At 37.8% G+C, this 24,811-nt stretch overlaps 1 protein-coding gene and 1 pseudogene across 10 annotated transcripts in view; one reads left to right on the top strand and one right to left on the bottom strand.

Moving 5' to 3' along the window:
• Positions 1 to 24,811, top strand: part of EYA4 (EYA transcriptional coactivator and phosphatase 4) — a 302,278-nt gene that overhangs the window by 207,588 nt on the left and 69,879 nt on the right. The window lies entirely within an intron of this gene.
• Positions 3,808 to 4,300, bottom strand: LOC129509297 (40S ribosomal protein S24-like; annotated as a pseudogene).

Genomic DNA, 24,811 nt, shown 5'->3' on the forward strand with positions numbered 1-24,811 from the left:
TCCTTATGTATTCCTCTGAGATATGTATTCTCTGTCCTTGAGAAAATACTGTCCTGAATGTAGAAGCTGTTGTTATCATGAATGCATTGTATCTTACTCCATATTTATAAATTTAGAAATAATATATAACATGGGCAGTTTTTGAAATCCATGTGAATATAAAACAATATGTGGTTTTGTGGCCTATTTTTCCCCTAAAATTATATTCTGTATCCATATTAATGCATGTAGCTCTAGCTCATTTATTATAAACATTGGATAGTGTTCTGTAGCTTTTATGTAATCCAAATAATCTATGCATCCTTTTTTAGGTGGACATTTAAGTTGTTTCTAATCATTTACTCTTATAAGCAAATAATGTTATGGGATAATTTTTCTGGAGTTGAAACAGAAAAGAGGAATTTGGGGACTTGACGCGTGATGTTTGGTGTACCACAACAAATGACAGCTAAGCACTTCAGCATTATCCTGTAATACAAGCATTAATAACAGAATTTTAAAGTATCAGAATGTATACATCAATAAAAACATTTTGTGACACTATTAAATATCTAAAACATCTCCATAAAAAATAATAGCTACAAGTTTTAAAATTACATTACTGTCCCTCCTGCTCTGCTGCTTTCTGGGTGTTTCATTGCCTCCAGACAGAATGCCCGTGGAACTGAGGTTTCTGCCTTGGCCGGCCCCATAAAGGCTTCCCTACCTTCCTTGCTGTGTTTACGGGATGCCGTGGCTCTTCCTTCCCCACTTTGCCACTGTTGGACTGTCCCCATTTCAGAGGAGAGATGTGCCTTCACATGTCACTTCTGATCCCTGCTCAGCCATTTTTGGGTGTGTGCGGGGGGAGTGGGGAAGAGAAAGGAGCTGGTAAGAGGTAAAGGATTTCGGGGGTGACGGTGAAGTGACTGGAAGGTTTGCAGTGAGACTGTCAGACCAGGGAAAGGGGAAGGGGAGAGAGACTGCAGAGAGAAATCTAGGAGGGACGAGCTGAACTGTGAAAATCTGTAATCTCAGCACTCACACAGAATGCATCAAATGTGTGTTCATTCTTCTCAATGGCACCAGTTATTAGAATTATGGAAAATTGAAAACTGGTCCTGCAGTCATTAGTAGAAACGCAGTTTCTGTTTTGCTGGATATCACAATATTTCTTTCCAAATTAGCTATACCAATTTATATTCCCACCGAAGGATGAGAATTACTTGCTTTACCATATTCTAGCTGACATCTCACCTCTGATTTTGTAATTTTGTTAGTCTGATGGCCTTGATACAATATTTCACTGTTGCTTAAAGCTGCAGTTCCCTGATTACTAGGATTACTTAGTACTCGACCAGTGCACTTTTTATCATTCTTAAAATGAATTTTATTTTAAAGGTAATATGGTTTTCTAGCATCATGCTTAAAATGTAAAAAGAAAAAAATTAAAATTAACCCATAATCCACCACATAAATATACCTATTATTTTATTTTTAAAAAAATAGCTTTCTTAAAAAAATAGCTTTCTTAGGTACATTTAACTTGCACATTTAAAGTATTCAGTTTGATGTTTCAACATAGGTTCATGCCAGTGAACCCATCACCACAGCCAAGATACTTAATTTATCCATTGCCCCAAAAGTTTATTCCTACCTCTTATTTTTTTTCTACCACACACCTTCTTCCCCACCTCCCGTCTCGTGGGAACCACAGACGTCCTTCCATAATTATTTTCAAATTCCTCCATGTCGTGAGCATCTGTCAATGGATCAGGTCATTCCTTTGTATTGCTGAGCAGTAGTCTACCATAGCTTGTCTGTCCATTCACCTTGTAGTGGACATTTGTGTTGTTTCCAGTTACTTAATTGACTGACTATACACAAACACACACACACAAATATAATGTATAATATGCCATGTAATATATACAACATATATATACACACAATGTTATTTATAATACAATTATATATATATATATATATATATATATATATATATATATATATACTGGGACAGTGTCTGGCATGTATAAAGTATTCAGTAATTATGTGGTATAAGAAGTAGATATCTTTTGGCAAATTTAAAAGCTAATTAGGAAAACAAAGCAGGCAACCTTAAAAAGTTAAATTGTGGGGCACCTGGGTGGCTCAGCGATTGAGCACCTGCCTTCGGCTCATGTCATGATCCCGGAGTCCAGGATCCAGTCCCATATTGGGCTCCCTACAAGAAGCCTGCTTCTCCCTCTGCCTATGTCTCTGCCTCTCTTTCTGTGTTTCTCATGAATAAATAAAATCTTTAAAAAAAAAAAGTTAAAGTGCATGGAGTGATTGAACTGAACTGAAATCCATAATATGCCTCTTTTACCCAAATGCCAAGGGGTCCGTCATCCTTGGAAGTCTTTCCTTTCCCTCAAAGCTGTACTATCATCACTTCCCCTTCATTGAAAACAATATCTTCCTTTTTTGTTCCTGTTTTGTTCCATCCTTTTCCCAACCACTGGGTTCTCAGCCTTAGTTATCTCTATGAAATGTCCCTCTCTTCATGTCTGATTCGTTTCCAAGTTCTAGGAATTTAACATCCAACTAAAGTTTTGTTCTTTTGTTTACAACTTGAGGATCAGACATTTAAATACCCCTCAGTGCATCACCCTGTGTGGTGTGTCTACCCATCTCCCACCTCAGCACGCCAGCAGGCTCCCATCTTGCCTCCCTGACTCGTTTTCCCCACCCAGATTCAGTTTCCACATGCTCATCTTTCTAACATATGATCCTGTCCCTGCATCCTTGTGGCTTCCAGATCTCCATTTGCTCCTCTCTGCATGTGGACTGCAATTTGGTCCTCAGCATAGACCTCCAGGAGTTCCTTGCTTTTCACCACCTGCTCCCTGACATCTGTGATGCAGAAATATTTTACTACTTGCAGGTACCTGAACACACTATGCCACTTCCCACATCTGTGCCTTTGAGTCAGCCTGTCCTCCTATCCTCCAGAATCCCTCACTAATTTGGGGGAGAATAACCTCAGAACTCAGTTTTGATCCCTTCTTTTATCTCTGCATGCATGGGCATCTGCACTCACACAAAACCCAGGAAACGAATCATGTCTCATCTATACTGCCGATGTCCACAGCGCTGCCCTGCACTGTGCAGTCATTCCATCTCACTTCCTAGACTGTGACCATCATCACAGAGTGTGGAGGCCGTAGTGTTTTTACCACCTTTGAATCTACTAACAACTACAATGGCAAATGTCTAGTAGGTGCTCAATAAATACGTTGGGTCTGGATACAAGTGAGTAACTCAGATTGTGATGCTCAGTACATATGAATAGATGAATGTAAGATTTAAATGTCTGATTATCAAGTTGTAATTTCCCAGCTAAAATATTCTTAATGTCTTTTATCTGTTTTTTATTCCTGTGAAATAACCGATTGCAAAGATTTCAAAGTGAATAGTGATTGCCATATAAGGGAATATTTATTCTTCTCCCCTTCCCCATGCTAGAATGCAGTCTCCACAGAAGTCAATTTGTATCCATTTTGTTCATAAAGGAAAACCAAAGGCCTAGGCACCCAGATATTTGTCAAATAAATTAATAAAGATATGGAATTGTGTATAACTTGGTGGGGATTTAAATAATCTCTCTTCAGGAAAAAAATAACTGAGGAAAATATGAAAAATTTGAGTGATTTCTGAATTTTAAAGAATGTGAGATTTCAGAGCTAATTTCTTAAGTGGAATCTCAAGGCCAGCAAATCACCATATTCATTTATCTAAAATGTAGTATTTAAATTTTGAATTTTATTTTATTTTTTAACATTCTTAGTTTATTAATCCTCTCATCCTCTGCACAATCACCACAGGTAAAGCCACTGCAGAATCTTTACTCCTTCTGTTGTCCAATCGCCAGGTCATTTCTTTTTTGCAAGCACCAGCATTGGCTTTTGCAGTCCCCCTGACTTTCTTCATTCTGTTTTTGTGTTCTTTGCACTGTTTTCTTGATGTCTTTTTCTTCTCATACAGGCCATGTCTTGCAAGTCTATGTTTGGGTTCATTTTTCTTTGCGTAATCCAAGGAATCATAAATCATGCCAAAGCCAATTGTCTTGCCACCGCCAAAATGGGTTCTGAATCCAAATACAAACATGACATCTGGGTGTGGTCTTGTACACTTTGGCTAGTTTTTCCTGAATTTCTGTCTTAGGTACAACTGTTGCCTTCCCAGGGTGAAGAACATCAATGGCCATCTGTTTCCACTGAAGTAGTTGTTGGTTGGTAATGAACTTCCTGGTCCAGATAGTTACTGTGTCATTCATGATGGCAGCCAAGCTTCAGGGAGGCGGGGAGGAAAAGACTAAATTTTGAATTTTAGAGAAGCTTCTGAAAAGTACGAATTTCTGTACATGACAGTGTCAATTAGCTAATCACATTTCCTGGAATTTTTATGCAGTAATATAAATTGTAATTAATTTAGAATAATCCTAGTTCACATTTAGATAGAGCATAAAAATGGTATGGAAATAGTCTATCAGAGTAAAAATAGATGCCGGTTCTTGGATTCAGAGCAGAGTGAGGATACCTAAATTTTGTCATGGCTAAGGTCATTTATAATTTTTAAAATAAGAAAATCATAACTCACACTCTCAAAGTCCTTAGCCTAAAATCTGACATATAGTAGAGGTTTATTGAATATGTGAACTTAAGCCAGTAGAGACTTTTTTTCATTTTTGGCAATGGGAAGGGTATTTAAGAAGGGAAGTGGTGTAGTTATGATTGTATTTTGCATTTGAGAAAAATAATTTGATGATTGTCTGGAGGATGATTTGGAGGAAAAAACAAACAAACAGAAAAACCTGGCAGCTGTTTGTTCATTAATCAGTGAAAGAATAGTTATAGAGCACTTAGCACCAAAGAATGAAGGTGCGAACTGCTGATTCAGTGTGAGAAGTGTATACTATAAAAAACGTTTAGGTGAAGAATTATAAAAACCCAATTTAAGTAGTTTTTAGGATAAAAAGGAGTAAATACCTCGGTATCTTTTTAGGCAGAAGCACTGAGGGTATTTGGTGAGCTCTCTAAAGTTGGAAGGCTTGAGTATATCACCTAGGATTCTGGTTTAAGGGACCAATACAATAGTATAGTTCAAGGTACGAGTTTAAGTAGGTTTAATGGGAATGATAAGCTGAGCTATGGACATATTCTTTTTTTTTTTTTTAAAGATTTTATTTATTCCTGATAGACACACAGAGAGAGACAGAGACATAGGCCGAGGGAGAAGCAGGCTCCCGATGCAGGGAGCCCGACGTGGGACTCGATTCCGGACTCCAGGATCATGCCTGGGCCAAAGGCAGGCGCCAAACTGCTGAGCCACCCAGGGATCCCTGCTATGGACATATTCTATTAGGAGGGCCTGTGTAAATCCCTGTGGAGATGACAGAATAGAATTGTAAATAAGATCCAGTGCTTAGAAGGGACATGTGGGCTGAGGAGGGATGGCTTTTTTTTTTTGGGGGGGGGGATGGTTTTTGAATTGATCAACAACAACAAAAATAGTTGTCAAAGACACAGATACATGTGGAAATTCCCAGAAGGGTGTTCACCTGAGTGAGATGAGATGTGGGCTGAGGCTGTAAGATTCTGGACATCAAAAGATTAAGAGGACACAAGAATGAGCCACAAAGAAGACTGAAAACTAATGGTCAGATGTGACGTCAAGAAACCGGGAAAGGGTGGTTGTATCAGTAAAAATGGTTTCAAGTGCAGGTAATAGAGAAGCTGACTCACCTAGCTTGAAACAATAAGGTAATTTATTGGATCACATAACCAGAATTCCAGAGGTAAAATGGCCTTGGGTGTGGTTGATCAAGGAGCTCAATAATTTCATCAGAAAACCAGTTCCCTTTGTCTTCTTTTGCTCTGCCATCCAGTCTTGGATTTGCCTTAAGTCTGTTTCTCCTCTGGCAGTAGAATGATGGGTTGTAGGGATCAGGATTATGTGCTTCCTCATTCACATCCGGCCAAAGAAGCAGTTTGGATCTGGAAGCTCTCCTACAAGAGGAGTCTCCAGCAAAAGTACTCCTTGCGTCCCTTTGGCACTATTAAAATAAAAAACAAACAGGGACCAGCCTTGAAAATTCCCCAAGCAGACAGAACCAGTTTTTCATACAATAAAGCTTGATTTAGCTTATTTTGCAAGGCTAACTTGACCTGGGTCATTTCTTGTTGATACCTCTAGAAATTGTAAGCAACACTTGAACAGTTTCCCAAGGTTGAAATGAGGTAACGGATCAATTCCCTATCATTTAAGAGAATTCTAATATTGTAACCAATCACCGTGAAGAATACAAGCCTTGCTTTTCCACTAGATAAGCCACTTTGTAACAATACACCCTTCAGCCTCACTTCAAGTTTTGGCTTGGGTGCTCCTAGTTTGCAAACTCTCTTTTTTCCTGTGTTCTACTTTATTACTTCAGTGATTCATTGGCTTTTGCTTTGGCTACTTCTGAACCCTTGACAGCACAAATATACCTGATTTAGGATTCCTGAGACAGTCATTAACTTGGGAGAAGAATTAGACTGCCATCTCCTGGAGCTGAGCGTGGATTTAGCTTTCCCCAAGGCACTGCTCTTTGTTGGTGAGAAATGATACCTGAACAAAACTGGAGATTTCTTTTAGGTAAAAGGAAATCGTAAATGGAGAACCCATAACCAAGCAACAGGATCACTCTGAAAGTATGAAGAAAGCCTAAGAGGAAGAAAGTTTCAGGAGAAGTCATTAACATTGTGAAATGCCGGAGAGTCCAAGTGAGACTTGACAAAAAAAAAAATTCAAAAAGCCCATTAGTAATTAGTAGTTGATGCTAATAACTGTATAGGTGGAGGGAGGCTGAGGTAAGGAGCGGAGAGGAAGTACTGATGCCAGTTTGAAGACTGAGCTTTGAAAGGAAGAGTAATGACAAGCAGCCAGAGGGGGAAAAAAGTAGTAGCAGGAATGTTTTGTTCTGTTTTTGCTTTTTTTTTTTGTAATTATCAATTAAATGTTTTGAAGCCTAGTCAGTAGCTCCTAATCAGCATCTGATGTATGATGTAGGCTCTTCCAGTGCCAGTTGCATGAACTTTGTCAACTTCTCAAGTTCTCGAGTTTTCATCACTTTAAAGAGAGAAAAATAAAGCTGTTTTTTAAAAAATACTACAGTTGGTGAATTTTAGAAATGTTTTAAAGAAAAGAATGTTATTATATATGTTTTAGGGAAATGCTTATGTTTAGGAGAGACTGTAGATGTTATACGGCACTGAGGCTTCAAAAAGTTTTATTTGAAGACTGAAAATGGAATATTTTTACTTTTTGCCTCAGTGCTGGGTGCTGTGATCTGAATGCTGGTGTCCCCCTAAAATTGGCGTGTTGAAATCCTAATACCCAAAGATGATAGTATTAGGAGGTGGTACCTCTGAGAGGTACTGCAGTCTTGAGGATAGAGCCCTCATGAAAGGGGTTAGTGAAAAAAAAGAAAAGAAAAAAAAGAAAAAAAAGAAAGGGATTAGTGTCCTTATAAAAGAGGCTCTGGAGAGATCTGTGGCCCTTCCACCATGTGAGGGCACAGTGGAAAAGCGCTAGCTATGGGCTAAAAAGAGTCTTCACCAGTGAACTCAATGCTGTTGGTGTCTTGATCTTAGACTTCCCGGCCTCCAGAACTGTGAGCAATAAATTTTGGTTGTTTATAAGCTACCCAGCCTGTAGTATTTTGTTACAGCAGCCTACGACACTTCCTCTTAAAGTTTGTGTTTTGCAAAGAATGCAAGAAAATGTTTCATTTCAGGCAAACTATGTTTTTGTTAAAATGTTAGAAAGTAATGCCTCTTGCATGCTAGGCACTCATAAAATAATTATTACTTATTCTGCACTTCAAATTTAAGAGTAAAAAAATACAGAGATTCTGCCAAATTATAAAATTCTTCATACTTGAACCGTATTTTTTTAATTATTAGAGTTTTGATTCTAAACACCAATAAAACTATGCCACAGAAGACCAGTAATATTGCAATAAAAGCTAAGTGATTAGGACTAACTAGGTCAGTCAGGTGAAATTCATGAATCATTTAGTCACATAGTCAACAACTGTTAATTGAACAATCACTATGTACCCATACGGTTCTAGCACTGTAGATACAGCAATGAACAAAAACTCCCTTTCCCTCATGGAGCATACATTCTAAACAATTAACAGATAAATTAATATATTATATACCGTGTCAGGGAAGATAATTGCCTTGAAGAAGAATAAAGCTATGTAATGGTATAGGAGACAATTATTGGGTAGGAGTGTTGCTGTTTTATAAGGAGAATGGGAAAGGGCTCTCTGAATAGGAAGGGAAGTGTTTGAGCAGAGAAACAGGAAAAGGATGATGGCTGGAGGGAACTGTGTTCCACATAAAGGAAATATCAAGTGCAGAGGTCCTGCTCTGTGAGCCTGTTGAGCATGTTTGAAGACCAGTGGTCAGGGCCAGGTAGATGGGATAGAGTAGGCTGGAGGAGGAGCTTCATGAGTGAGGGGACTCACTAGGAGCCAGGATCAGAGAAATGAGGCATTGGAGTATCGTGTGAGGAAGTAGGCCTTCAGACCAGTTAGGAATTTGGGAATTACTCTAAGAAAGATGGGGTGGATGGGGCACTCGGGTAGCTCAGTTGATTGATCGCCTAACTCCTGATTTTGGCTCAGGGCATGATCTCAGGGTTATGAGATCAAGCCCCTGTGCCGAGCTCTCTGCTCAGCGGGGAGTCTGCTTGAGGTTCTCTCTCTCTCCCTCTCCTTCTGCCCCTCCCCCCACTCATATGCTTGCTTGCTTTCAAATAAATAAATAAAATATTTAAAGAAAAAAAGAAGGATGAGGTGGCATTAGAAGGTTTTGAAAAGTTTGAGGTGGTTTTGCAAAGCTCTAACTGCCATGGGGAGATGTGCCTATTCTGGGGCAGGTGTGAAATTCAGAGAGTTAAAAATAAATACAACTTTTTTTCCTTTTTAATACATAATAAAAATAAAGTGACCCACATCAGAAATTTATCCAAATATTAGAACTGACAGATCTACTCTAATAAATGGCAAGATCAAGTCGTAATTATAAGCACAGTAAGTTCTCATATAGAAACAACCAAGTAGTCCCTAGTCAACCCTTCATTGTGTATATGTTTGTATTTGGTAAACCTTGCTTCATAGCAGGTAGAATATGGGGCACAGCCAATGCCTCATCGCTGACACATTACAACAGATTACTGAGGTGAGTGTCCTAAAACTTAATAATATTATGACATTTTTATCATAAAGAAATAATTACATTGTAGTATATTTTTGCCAAGCTTTTAGGAACTGGGCAAGTGCTTTAAATTTAGAACATTGTGTGCTCCCCTTAAATGTTAATGGTTGGAACACATCTAAGTTTATGCAATTTTTAAAAACCTTCTTGGAAGTAAGATTCATGGGATAGTGACCTCAAAGCCTCTCTCATCCTACATTTTATAGGCTAAATAGCAACCTATTTCTGAACTTAGAGGCAGCCGTCCGTATTTTTCCAGGCAGAAGTTATAGAATGATTTTACTTTGGAGAATGAGAGAAAAGTAACGATTGCACGGGAGCCCAACAAAGTATTCAGTATGCTTGATATATTTTGCCAAGATTTTTGTCAAGAGGGCTGACCATGAACATTATTCTATATCCCCAGCATTTGCAAAGGACCAAACATTTCCTGAGGAAACCTTTAATAGATGAGACACTGAATTCTCTGTAGTCAGTGTAGCCTTCCACCTGGGGAAAAGACAGCCCTGTAATTGAAACCTAGCGTATGCATTGTCATCCCTTCTGCCTGCCTCTCTGGTGCTTTACAAATTAAAAGATCTTTAAGGCTCAGCCTGCTTTCCAGCTGCCAGCCCCTGGTAGACATGAGGGAGCCAGAAGGGACCAGGTGGAGCAGTTTTGAGTTGCACTAGACACACAGCACAAGGAGTTTGGCCATATCTTCCCAATGAATATTTATACCAGCCCCATTTCTCATCTTGCTCTTTGGCATGGATCAGAGGGCTGAGTTCCTGCTGATTTCAAGGGCCCTGCATTGTTTTTGGACTTGATCCGTGAAGTATTTATTATGTCAGATGAGAAATGGGCCCCAGGTTCCTATCACTAAGATGGCTGGTTGACTTTTTTTTTTTTTAATGGAGACTATCATGTTATAGTGTCATACAGATGGGGCAATAAGGGAGTTCCCTGACGTCTCCTGGCATTCCTGCTCCTTGAATCACACACTCAACTACTGTTTACTATAGAATGGAACTTTAATTGCTTCTGTTTAGAGCCACACAGTACTCTGGTTTGTGTATTGCTGCATTTTCTTCTTTTTCTTATGGGTTTTATTTTTGTTTGCTAAGGTCAGGCACTTATCACAGGGCTCCCTCATCATATTTCACATTTTGATCCCTTGTGGCAGGTGCTAACTTCCTTGCGCTCAAAGTGAATGGGTTGAGTAACCTCATAAAGATACAGAATGTCTTGGCGTAAAAAAGGAAGAGAGTACAGAATGCCTGTCTGTGGAAGACTCAGTGTTATTTAGAGAGCCCTGTAAACCTGAGAAGATATTTAGAAAACCATCTACGCATACACCCATTAACTTTTTCTAGATAGTAGATCATAGACTTATATTCATGTTTCTGATTCTCCATCTATATTTTTATCTAATACAGTGCGTATCTTATGTGTATTTTATCATCATATTGTTTATGAGAAACCAATTTTTCATTGTTTCTGTAATATGACATAAACTAAGCACAGCAAAATTCTTGTGAATTGTTGATTCTAAAATTATGTTCTTAGATAATTAAATATAAATCATTAGAAAGAGGACTGTGATCATGAGACTCTAATATAAGTTCTCTAAGCAGAAGCCATACAGAATAACCTCAGTCTTTTATGACAGCGGTAGTAGAAAAAAGAGAAACAAAGGCATGCATTATACAAAGTACATATGGAATTCAACAAGGGGTGTGTCAGAGGCTCTTGATACATTTACGAGGGTGGGGGAATGATAGAAAAATATAGACTGAATGCTAGTACTATTTATTAGCTCAATAATTATTCCTGAGGAGTTGTTATAAATCTGGAGATGCACCTCTAGTGTCCTCTTCAAGATCTGTTTGACATTGGCCTTTCCAACATTTTAATGTGTTTCGGTATTGAAGGTATGTGAAGAAAGTTTATTGGTGTCATAGCACAGGGGGAAGTACACTGAACAACAGAATCCGAATCTAATGGGACAAGCTAAAACAATGGACTTGCTCCAACAAGATGGCACTTAGGAGGAACACATGAAAAGCTGTTTACTTGGGTTCCAAATGCCAACTGCATGTGTAGTGACCAAGAGAAGACAGGACTATAAATCCTAACATGGGACAAACACTTAGGGGTATGGTAAGTTGGGTTTCTTCCTGTATTAGATACTGAAGTGTCTGGTAGCAAAGCTAATGTATTCTTCGGGCTCTGCTGATGGATCTATAGTGAGAGTTGTAAAGCCTCTGCCATATTTTGTACCTATAAAAGCTCTGGGTCATTGGTGTTTGAAGGGCAGTTATGGGAACGAAGATTTAGACTTGATCCATGTCCGTGAGCTAAACTTCTTCTAAGATCAAAGTTCTAATAATAAGTGATCTGAAAATGAAATGGGCTGCTTCTTAAGAAAACAGTTTTCTTGTCAACACAAGTTTTCAAAGAGACAAATCAGGCATTTGTTGACAGTGTTGTGGAAGGGATTGTAGTAATATTAAGACCTACTGTATCCTGAATTTTGTGCAGTGTGTGTGTGTGTGTGTGTATGTGTATGATCTTATTTAATTCACATAGTAGCTCTCCAATGGATATTTTATTCTTCAGTTGTGAGCCTAAGGTCCAGTGATGGGTAAATGGTAGAGACAGAGTTTAAACCCCAGGTCTGAGTCTACCATGCAGGCTCTTAACACTGCATTCACAGCCTTGAACATAAAACAGTATTTCTGTGTTTGAGGACATTGAATCTCCTTTGAACCTAAAATTGCATAATTTTAGTAGAGGACCATCTTTTTTTCTGGGGGGGGGAGCATCTTTATTTTATACAGTCATTCATCCAGTTTGATCCTTATTGGTAGAGTTTTTCTCAGAAAAAGAGTTGATGTGTTTCTGGGTACAATTGATGACATTAACTGTTTTGATTTAGCTTTACTACTTACTGGAGAAAAATCATTTCCTGCTTAATTAACCATAGTTTGTAACTGATCTAACAGAAACTTGAGGTTTATACCATTAAAATAATGCTTAGGAAATTAATTAGATTTTTTTCTTTGTTTACAGATGAAGTGGGGGTGGGGGGGCTTTGAAAACTGGCATTTAGAGGTATGTTTCTGTTTTTTAAAAATATTTACATTTCTTCGGTGGGGAAACCATGATTTATCGGGATAATTTGTTAGGATCACAGTAAAGAAAGAGCCAAAGTTGCAGATCTCAAGTGTAGAGCTGAAAGCCCTGGAAAGGAAAGACTGTAAAAGTGTCCAGAGAACAGTGTGTTCATGGCTTTATTTGTAACTCCAGGGCCTGAGGTCACCCTGGCAGACAGGTTACTTGTACTGCAAGCATTCATGCTGGCCCCAGGGACAGGCATGAGGTCACTGGCAAATTGCAAGAACAGCTCCCATTATGCATGGCCCATTTTCGTGGTACTTTTTGCTAGGGTTCTTCTTCCCCTACATTTCCTCTTTGCTACGGTGGAAGCCAATTCTGACCATGTCTGGTAAAATGGATTAATGAGGGTCTCCTTCCAGGACTGTGTTCACCTGATCAGCGACACAATGGGTCTATATCCACTGGAGAGGATCCACACCTCCTAGTCTTACTGCCAGAGAAGAAACTGGCCTAGATTTGCAGCTATGACCAGGGTTTCTCGGATTGTAAACTGAAATGTGTTGGTTTAAGATGGCCTGGCATTGTTACCTGATGGACTTTTTCCAGAGAGTGGGAACTGGTACTCGGTGGTGACATGCCATGACTTTCATTTCATCTAAGTAGACCAACTTGCTTTATTTTATTTTTTCTTCCACAGTGGCTTTCCATACCTGATACCCAGGCAAAGCATCTTTTTCCTCACCCCCTAACACATGGGTCCATGGGGAGATCTAACACTGCACATACAGATATGAAAATTTCCACACACATTCACAGCAGAGAACTGATCTTTGTTGCCCCATCACCTATTCTCTTGCCCTCCAGTAGCCTGCAAGCTCTCTGAAGATACTTTATGTATTCCTGGAAATGTTTCTAGAACATAGTAGATGTTCAAGCAGTGTTTTCTGAAGTAGACTACATTTGACTCCAAGTACCTTAAAACACTTCATCTTAATTTTCCCTATCCCTGTTTTATTGTTCATTCATTAGCATTCACGTAGTAGCCTGCAGAATGCTAAGTGTAGTGAATAAAAGCAATGAATAAGATAGAAAATAATCCCTGCCCTAATGGAGCTGAGACTCCTTCTCTGAAGGAGAAGCTAATGTTGTATTCCTACTTTGCAGCTAAGGGGAATTAAGACTTATATTAGAAAAGGAACAATCCACAAAAACAAGGACTAAATAGATATCATGATGACACTAAACTCATATCTGTCAATAGTAACTCTGAACGTGAATGGGCTTAATGACCCCATCAAAAGGCGCAGGGTTTCAGACTGGATAAAAAAGCAGGACCCATCTATTTGCTGTCTACAAGAGACTCATTTTAGACAGAAGGACACCTACAACCTGAAAATAAAAGGTTGGAGAACCATTTACCATTCAAATGGTTCTCAAAATATACCCTAAAAACTATAGAACACTTCTGAAAGAAATTGAGGAAGACACAAAGAGATGGAAAAATATTCCATGCTCATGGATTGGCAGAATTAATATTGTGAAAATGACAATGTTACCCAGGGCAATTTACACGTATAATGCAACCCCTATCAAAATACCATGGACTTTCTTCAGAGACTTAGAACAAATTATATTAAGATTTGTGTGGAATCAGAAAAGACCCCAAACAGCCAGGGGAATTTTAAAAAAGAAAACCATATCTGGGGGCATCACAATGCCAGATTTCAGGTTGTACTACAAAGCTGTGTTCATCAAGACAGTGTGGTACTGGCACAAAAACAGACATATAGATCAATGGAACAGAACAGAGAACCCAGAAGTGGACCCTGAACTTTATGGTCAACTAATATACGATAAAGGAGGAAAGATGATCCACTGGAAGAAAGACAGTCTCTTCAATAAATGGTGCTGGGAAAATTGGACATCCACATGCAGAAGAATGAAACTGGACCACTTCTTGCACCATACACAAAGATAAACTCAAAATAGATGAAAGATCTAAATGTGAGACAAGATTCCATCAAAATCCCAGAGGAGAACTCAGGCAACACCCTTTTTGAACTTGGCCACAGTAACCGGAGAAGGACAGTGTATGTTCTCATTCATTTGGGGAATATGAATAATAGTGAAAGGGAATATAAGGGAAGGGAGAAGAAATGTGTGAGAAATATCAGAAAGGGAGACAGAACATAAAGACTTCTAACTCTGGGAAATGAACTAGGGGTGGTGGAGGGGGAGGAGGGCGGGGGGTGGGGGTGAATGGGTGACGGGCACTGAGGGGTACACTTGACGGGATGAGCACTGGGTGTTATTCTGTATGTTGGTAAATTGAACACCAATAAAAATTAATTTACAAAAAAAAAAAAAGAAAAGGAAGCAAACGGCAAAAGCAAAGCCTAAACTCTTTCCTTTTTTTTTAAATAAATTTATTTTTATTGGTGTTCAATTTACAAAAATACAGAATAACACCCAGTGCTCATCCCGTCAAGTGCCCCCCTCAGTGCCCGTCACCCATTCACCCCCACCCCCTGCCCTCCTCCCCTTCCACCATCCCTAGTTCGTTTCCCAGAGTTAGGAGTCTTCATGTTCTGTCTCCCTTTCTGATATTTCCTACCCATTTCTTTTCCCTTCCCTTCTATTCCCTTTCACTATTATTTATATTCCCCAAATGAATGAGAACATACACTGTTTGTCCTTCTCCAGCTGACTTACTTCACTCAGCATAATACCCTCCAGTTCCATCCACGTCGAAGCAAATGGTGGGTATTTGTCCTTTCTAATGGCTGAGTAATATTCCATTGGATACATAGACCACATCTTCTTTATCCATTCATCTTTCGATGGACACTGAGGCTCCTTCCACAGTTTGGCTACTGTGGACATTGCTGCTAGAAACATCGGGGTGCAGGTGTCCCGGCGTTTCATTGCATCTGTATCTTTGGGATAAATCCCCAGCAGTGCAATTGCTGGGTCGTAGGGCAGGTCTATTTTTAACTCTTTGAGGAACCTCCACACGGTTTTCCAGAATGGCTGCACCAGTTCACATTCCCACCAACAGTGCATGAGGGTTCCCCTTTCTCCACATCCTCTCCATTTGTGGTTTCCTGCCTTGTTAATTTTCCCCATTCTCACTGGTGTGAAGTGGTATCTCATTGTGGTTTTGATTTGTATTTCCCTGATGGCAAGTGATGCAGAGCATTTTCTCATGTGCATGTTGGCCATGTCTGTGTCTTCCTCTGTGAGATTTCTCTTCATGTCTTTTGCCCATTTCATGATTGGATTGTTTCTTTGGTGTTGAGTTTAAGAAGTTCTTTATAGATCTTGGTAACTAGTCCTTTATCTGATACGTCATTTGCAACTATCTTCTCCCATTCTGTAGGTTGTCTTTTAGTTTTGTTGACTGTATCCTTTGCTGTGCAAAAGCTTCTTATCTTGATGAAGTCCCAATAGTTCATTTTTGCTTTTGTTTCTTTTGCCTTCGTGGATGTATCTTGCAAGAAGTTACTGTGGCCAAGTTCAAAAAGGGTGTTGCCTGTGTTCTCCTCTAGGATTTTGATGGAATATTGTCTCACATTTAGATCTTTCATCCATTTTGAGTTTATCTTTGTGTATGGTGCAAGAGGGTGATCTAGTTTCATTCTTCTGCATGTGGATGTCCAATTTTCCCAGCACCATTTATTGAAGAGACTGTCTTTCTTCCAGTGGATCATCTTTCCTCCTTTATCGAATAGTAGTTGACAATAAAGTTCAGGGTCCACTTCTGGGTTCTCTATTCTGTTCCATTGATCTATGTGTCTGTTTTTGTGCCAGTACCACACTGTCTTGATGACCACAGCTTTGTAGTACAACCTGAAATCTGGCATTGTGATGCCCCCAGCTGTGGTTTTCTTTTTTAAAATTCCCCTGGCTATTTGGGGTCTTTTTTGATTCCACACAAATCTTAAAATAATTTGTTCTAACTCTAAAGAAAGTCCATGGTATTTTGATAGGGATTGCATTAAACGTGTACATTGCCCTGGGTAGCATTGACATTTTCACAATATTAATTCTGCCAATCCATGAGCATGGAATATTTTTCCATCTCTTTGTGTCTTCCTCAATTTCTTTCAGAAGTGTTCTATAGTTTTTAGGGTATAGATCCTTTACCTCTTTGGTTAGGTTTATTCCTAGGTATCTTATGCTTTTAGGTGCAATTGTAAATGGGATTGACTCCTTAATTTCTCTTTCTTCAGTCTCAGTGTATAGGAATGCCATTAATTTCTGGGCATTGATTTTGTATCCTGCCACGCTACCAAATTGCTGTATGAGTTCTAGCAATCTTGGGGTGGAGGCTTTTGGGTTTTCTATGTAGAGTATCATGTCATCGGCGAAGAGGGAGAGTTTGACTTCTTCTTTGCCAATTTGAATGCCTTTAATGTCTTTTTGTTGTCTGATTGCTGAGGCTAGGACTTCCAATACTATGTTGAATAGCAGTGGTGAGAGTGGACACCCCTGTCTGGTTCCTGATCTTAGGGGAAAGGCTCCCAGTGCTTCCCCATTGAGAATGATATTTGCTGTGGGCTTTTCGTAGATGGCTTTTAAGATGTGGAGGAATGTTCCCTCTATCCCTATACTCTGAAGAGTTTTGATCAGGAATGGATGCTGTATTTTGTCAAATGCTTTCTCTGCATCTAATGAGAGGATCATATGGTTCTTGGTTTTTCTCTTGCTGATATGATGAATCACATTGATTGTTTTACGAGTGTTGAACCAGCCTTGTGTCCCGGGGATAAATCCTACTTGGTCATGGTGAATAATTTTCTTAATGTGCTGTTGGATCCTATTGGCTAGTATCTTGTTGAGAATTTTTGCATCCATGTTCATCAGGGATATTGGTCTGTAATTCTCCTTTTTGGTGGGGTCTTTGTCTGGTTTTGGAATTAAGGTGATACTGGCCTCATAGAACGAATTTGGAAGTACTCCATCTCTTTCTATGTTTCCAAACAGCTTTAGTAGAATAGGTATGGTTTCTTCTTTAAACGTTTGATAGAATTCCCCTGGGAAGCCATCTGGCTCTGGACTTTTGTGTCTTGGGAGGTTTTTGATGACTGCTTCAATTTCCTCCCTGGAAACTGTTTCCTTAAATCATTCTTGTGCTTTAAATATTGACTCAGACAGCGTGAGAGATAGAGCCATATACACATACTATCTACTTATGCAAAGAGAAGAAGCTGGTACGAGAGTGAACATCCTTAAAAGTATTGGATGCTTTTGCATTTCTTGGGCTATGAAGGATTGATAGACTCTCAGCCTTTGAATGCACAGGCATGTGACCATTACCAGGATCTGTGCAGAAGAATAGTTATGGTTTCTGAGTTAGAGTAGACTCTGAAATACACAAATATAAAGCTTGCTCTTCCTTGGGTTTCAAGAGGATATTTCAGCCTGTTAGAAATAAATTCCATCTATGTTACAGAATAATTTTAGAAAAGAACCAAGAAACTAGTTGCAGGTGACCTACAATCCTTTATTTTTTAGTTGAGTTTTTGTGTTTATGGATAAGTTCATTTTTTTCATATTGTCCAGATTAATAATAGTCTTCACATGGCCTTATGACATAAGGACCACTAAAAAGGGGTTGAAACAAGCATCCTGAGTGGTAAAGAAGGTCATCTTTCTCTCTCTCTCTTTTTTTTTTAAGATTTTATATATTTTATAGGGGGGCGGGAATGAGCAGGGAGAGCCGCAGAGGGAGAGGGAGAAACAAGCTCCATCTGAGCTCAATCCCAGGGTACTGGGATCAAGACCTGAGCCACCCAGACACCCCAAGGGTCATCTTTAAGTATGGTAATAACTAGTATAGATTTGGCAGAGTAAATGCTTGTATGGACTTTTGTCATTTTTGAAAACTATTCAAAAGACTTTATTGCAGGATTCTGCATTCCTGATTGTAGTTTCACAGTGTAACAGAATCAAAGTCACTTTAAAAAATGGGAAGCCTGTCGACGCCTGGGTGGCTCAGCGGTTGAGCCCATCTGCCTATGGCTCAGGGCGTGATCCCGGAGTCCTAGGATCAAGTCCCGCATCAGGTTTCCTGCATGGACCCTGCTTCTGCCTGTGTCTCTCATGAATAAATAAAGAAAATCTTTTTTAAAAAAAATGGGAAGCCTGCAGTGTGTGACAGAAAGAAGTTGGGCTGTGCCATCAGATAGACATGAGGTCAATTCTGGGGCTACTTTCTCTATCTACATGATCTTGGGCATGCTGTGCATCCTCTGTAAGCCTCAGTTGCTTCACCTATAAAATATGGGAAGTAATATGCATATCAGCATGTTACTGTAAAGATTAAAGGAGAGAATATATATGAAGTGCCAGGCATAGAATGTGTCATCCTCTGTGTACTTAGTAAAAACTGGTACCATTAATTATTTTCTGCTGTTAGAGTCTATGGTAAATTTTATATTTTGTATATTCTGTTTTGTATAAAGCAGACTTAAAAGGAATCTGAAGTTTCGGAATTACAGAACGTGCAGAAAGAAGTACAGGAATATTCTTGCTATATAGTTTGTGGTGATAGTGCACATCTATTCTCAAAAGGCTCTTTTAACTTTAAGGAATATCAACCCACTGAAGTGAATTCAGGCTAAGGGGAATTATAAAGATTCAGATCATTGCAGTTTGGTTTCCTGGAAACTGGAATGTAAAATACCAAGGCTATTTTTGTTTTGTTTTAAAGGAGCAACATAGTTTTATTCATTTCTTCAGTGTATGCTCCATCACTTCATTCCTAATTTTCCTTGCTGCTTCATCTTACATGTGGTCTAAATTGGCTCTGAGCTCATATACTACCTTGGAGCTCCAGCAGTACCACTAACCAGATGCTTCCCCCAGAATCCCTTTGAAATCATCAAAATCCAGATAATAGTTTCTGAGGAAATTTTCCATACTCTGAGTTCACGTTGATCTCTGTTCCATTCAGTGGATATTTGATGTACTTTAATTTTCTTTGCACAAGATCTGCCTTCTTATTTGGATCATAAACTCCTGGAGGGTAGGGCCATGTCTTCACTCAGCAATCCTAACAACTGTGACAGTGCTTTGCATATAATAAGCAATCATTAATTTTTTGATCAGTTACATTAAAAATATATTGGGTGGGTCCAGTAGGAGATAATAAAGTTCTGAGCATTCATTATTTTCTATAATTAAGCCTGTTCCCAGGAGTGTGCTACAAATAATAGTTTTTTGGGGGGAATACTACTATTTCCTTCTTTTTAAAATCTGGTTGCTGTAAAGCTTTCTACTTATGCAGTTTTCAGAATTTGGCTATAATGTGCCTAGTATGGTTTTCTTTTCCCTTTTCTCATTTGTTCATTGTATTTCAAGGATCTATGGGTTGGTGTTTCATCACATTTGGAAAAATTTTGGCCATTACTTATTTCAGTATTATTCTTTCATTTTCTTTCTTGCTTCCTGATAATATTACACAGGTTACTTAATTTAATTCCCCATTCCCCCATTTTTGTCTTGCTATTCCAGTTTGTGCAATTTCTAATGGCCCAGCTTCAGATTTACTGATTCTTTCTTTTCCAGTGTCTAATCTGCTGTTAAATCTATCCAAAGAATATTTTTAATATATTGTAATTTTTTCTAAAATTTTCATTTTTTAGTTTCCATTTCTTTTCTATATGCAATACATATATACATGTATCTTTATTACATGTACATATTATATACATATGTATTATATGTGTATGACTATATGTACATATTATATACATAAATGTATTATATGTGTATATATAAATATATATGGGACATATATATGTATATAGGTATATATGTGAAATATATATATGCACACACATCTTGTGTGGGAATGTATCTTTTCCTGTAAATTATTTAATATACTCACAATAATTTTTAAAGCCTTGTCTGATAATTTTAAAATCTGTATCAATTTTACTGCATTTTCTCTTTAATACAGTTCACATTTTCATGCTTGTTATAACAAAATATTTATGATATTATGAACATTATACACAAAAACTCTGTTGAAACTGAAGCATAGGGGGATCCCTGGACGGCTCAGTGGTTTAACACCTGCCTTCAGTCTCGGGCATGATCCTGGAGCCCTGGAATCGAGTCCCACACCAGGCTCCCTGCATGGAATCTGCTTCTCCTTCTACCTGTGTTTCTGCCTCTCTCTCTCTCTGTGTCTCTCATGAATAAATAAATAAAAATATTTTAAAAATAAAAATAAAGAGACTGAAGCATAGCATTTGTTTTGTTGTGTTTATTTCCCCCAAAAGTCTAAATCCTTGGCTCTGACTAGTGGTTAAGATGAGGGTGTGAACATTTTAGATTCTTCCTAAGAGTTGAGTTGAGCAGTAAGAGAACTTCAAATCTCCTGAACAACCATTATTTTGATATTTCAGTATTTGAATTGGAACAGTATTGACTGAAGTTTCAGATATTTTTGGTTCATGTTTCGATTTGGTACTGACAAGGCCTTGTACCTATAACTTAGTAAATTCACTCATTCATTCTAGTATTTTTCATTGTTTTGTTTTTATGGATTTCTCAGGTTTTTTTCTACATAAGTAATTGTTATCTGTGAATAGTAGAATTTTTTTTCTTTCTAAACTTTACCCCTTTTATTTATTTATTTTTGTCCTCTTATACTGGCTAAGATTACCAGTAAAATGTATTGAAATGGGAAAAACAGATATCCTTGCTTGGTTTTGATCTTAGGGAGAAATAATTCAATATTTTGTCATTAAATATGATTTAAGCTATAGATTTTTCCAGAATGACTTTTACCAGATGTGAGGGGAGTACTTCTTTTCTAGTTTGCTGAGAGTTTGTATCAAGAATGGATGATGAATATTGTCAAATGGTTTTTTTGTACTCATTGAAATAATAATCTGTTAATATATTGAATTGCATTGTTTGATTTTCAGATGTTAAACTTTGAATTCTTGGGATAAAGCACACTTGGTCTTTACATGGTAGCTTTTTGTTGCTGTATTTTACTTGATATTTTGTTAAATTTTTTCATCTATATTAATGAGAAATACAGATCCACAATTTTTTAAAAAAATTGTTTGTCAGGTTTAGATGAGAGTAATCCTTTTCTCATACAATGTAGTGAAATGTGTCCCCTCCTGTTTTTTGAAAGAATTTATAAAAGATTGTTATTTTTCCTTATTAGAATTCACTAAGAAAACCATATGGCCCTGGAATTGGTTTTTTATTTGTTTGTTTTAGGATTCTTTTGGGGGAAAGTGTTTAATTATGAATTTAATTTCTTTAATTGATATAGGACCATTTGGATTTCCTTTTTTTAATTGGATCAGTTTCATGGGTTGTGTCTTTTAATAAGTTTACTGATTTAATCTAAATTATGAATGCTTTGGCATAAGATTGTTCATATTTCCTTATCATCCTTTTAAATATTTTTAGTATCTCTACTGATCATCTTCTGGATTTGTAAATTGTCTCTATTACTCAAATTTTATATTTCAATGATTTACACTCTTTCTTGTTTCGTTTCTTTCATTTACTATGGGTTTAATTTTTTTCTTTTTTTTTAACATTTTATTTATTTATTCATAGAGAGAAAGAGAGAGAGAGGCAGAGACACAGGCAGAGGGAGAAGCAGGCATCATACAGAGAGCCTGATGTGGGACTCGATCCAGGGTCTCCAGGATCACGCCCTGGGCTGCAGGCCGCGCTAAACCGCTGCGCCACTGGGGCTGCCCTAATTTTTTTTTTCTTTCACTGGTTTATTAGGGTAGAAACTTAGATCACAGATTTTAAACCCTTTTCCTTTTCTAGTATCACTTAAAGATATAAATTGCTATATATAAAGATAATGAACTAATTGCTCATTAGCCACTGCTTTATTTGCATATAAAAATATTGATATGAAGTCATTTTTTGTTTTAGAGACTTTAGTTTTTGATCAATTAAAGTTCATAGCACAGCTGAGAGGAGGGTACAGAGATTTCCAATACATCCTCTGCTCCAACACATGTATAGCTGGCTCCATTGTTATTACTCACCAGAACAGTGCATTTATTACCAGGGATGAACCTACACTGACTCATCATTATATTTGTAAGTCCGTAGTTTACTTCAGGGTTGGCTCTTGGTATTGTATATGCAGTGGGTTTGGACAATGAATAATGACATATATCTTTCATTACAATACCATATAGAGTATGTTCACTGTCCTAAAAATTTTCTATACTCCTGTTTATCCTTGCCTCATCTCTACCTCAGCAAGATAGTTTTGCTTTTCTAGAATATCATATAATTGGAATCATACAATATGTATGACTTTTCAGATTGGCTATTCACTTAGTAATATGCAGTGAAGACTCCTTCATGTATTTTCATGGCTGGAAGGGACATTTGTTTTTAACACTGAGTAATGGCCTATTGACTCTGTATAGTAGAATATGCTTAGTTTTATAAGTGACTGCCAAACTATCTTCCAAAGTATGTATACCATTTTGTATTTCTACCAGCAATGTATGAGAGTTCCTGGTGCTCCATATCCTTGCCAGAATTTGATATTGTCAGTATTATAGATTTTGGCCATTCTAGTGAATAGTGAAGTGTTACCTTATTGTTTTAACTTGCATTTCCTTGATGACATGTGATGTGAACTCTCTTTTTGTATGCTTATTTGACATCTATATATCTTCTTTGGGTGAAGTGTCTATTGAAGTGTTTGGCTCATTTCTTAAGCAGTTGTTTTTCTCTTATTGTTCAGTTTTAAGAGTTCTTTTTTTTTAAGATTTTATTTATTTATTCATGAGAGACACAGAGAGAGAAAGAGGCAGAGACACAGGCAGAGGGAGAAGCAGGCTCCATGCAGGGAGCCCAACGTGGGACTCGATCCCAGGTCTCCAGGATCACACCCCGGGCTGCAGGCGGTGCTAAACCACTGCGCCACCGAGGCTGCCCAGTTTTAAGAGTTATTTATGTATTTTGGATAGCAACCTTTTATCAGATGTGTCTGTTGCAGATATCTTCTTCCAGTCTGTGGTTTGTCTTTGAGTTCTCCTGATACTGACTTTTGAAGAGAGGTTTTTAATTTTAATGAAGCCCAGCTTACTAGTTCTTTTTTTTTCATGGATTCTATCTTTGGTGGTGTAGTTTTAAATACATTTAAAGATTTAATTGATTTAATAAAACTCAAAGTCATGCCCAAAGTCATCTGGGCCTTTTTTTATATTCTGAGAGTTTTATAGGTTTGCATTTTATACGTTGGTCTGTGATCAATTTTGACTTAGTTTTTGTGAAGGGTATAGGGCCTCTGTCTAAACTTATTATTATTATTTTTTTTTGCATTGTGGATGTCTAGTTTTTCCAGCACCGTTTGTTGGAGAAACTGTCTTTGCTCCATTGTATTGTCTGCTACTTTGTCATAGATCAGTTGACTATGTGTGGGTGATTTGATGTGTTTTCATTAGTATTTTGTCCTAATTATTTTCTAAACTCATTGGTGATTTCTTCTTTGACTCATAGGTAACTTAGAATTATGGTGCTTAATTTTCAAGTGTTAATGATTATTTCATGTATTTTACTATCATTGCTTTCTAATTTAATACATTATAACTAGATACTCTACTCTTTAAGGTTTAATTTAAAATCTAATGATACTTATTTTATGCTCTACCTTATAGTCCATCTGGTGGCATTCCATGTGCACCTGAAAATAATGTGTATTCTATAATTATTGGGTGTTAGTATACTATAACCATCAATTATAGCATGTTGATGACAGTGTCTACTTTTGCAATTGGCTATTGTGGAGAAAATGTTACAAAAGCTCCAAGTATGACCATGGACTACTAGTCAGTTTCTTCCTTTAATTCTGTTAGTTTTTGCTTTATATATTTTAAAGCTTGGCTAGGAGACACATGCTAGGATTGTTACATCCTCCTGAAGAATTTATTGTTTCTCTCTTTTTCTTAATTATCTCTTTGTATCTGGTAATACTCTTCATTTTGTGATATTATAATAGCCAAAACACTTCTCTAACATTTATTATTTACATGTTATATTGTTTTCTGTCCTTTAACCCTGAACCTACTTGTGTCTTATCACTGTTCAAGTTCCTAGGAAGCAGACTCTAACATGGAGATTTATGTTCCAGGAGTTTAATGGGTTGTGCTTTCAGTAGTAAGACCTTTGGGGGGATGATAGAAGCATGATTACACTGAAAGACTCTGGTCTTCAATGCAGTTGCAACAAATGTCTCAGTTGATCTTATGGCCACTCTAGATTCAAGTGACCTTCAGGGCAGGTAATACTTTTATATCCCTTCATCACCAGTCAGTAGCTGAGGGCTAACCTCAGAAAGGGTGTGATTTAGGGCAAAATGACTCTCTTTAGTTCAGGGCAAGTCTTGGGAAGGACTT

This window comes from Nyctereutes procyonoides, unplaced genomic scaffold, assembly GCF_905146905.1.
Source record: "Nyctereutes procyonoides isolate TBG_1078 unplaced genomic scaffold, NYPRO_anot_genome, whole genome shotgun sequence".
Classification (NCBI taxonomy): Eukaryota; Metazoa; Chordata; class Mammalia; order Carnivora; family Canidae; genus Nyctereutes; species Nyctereutes procyonoides.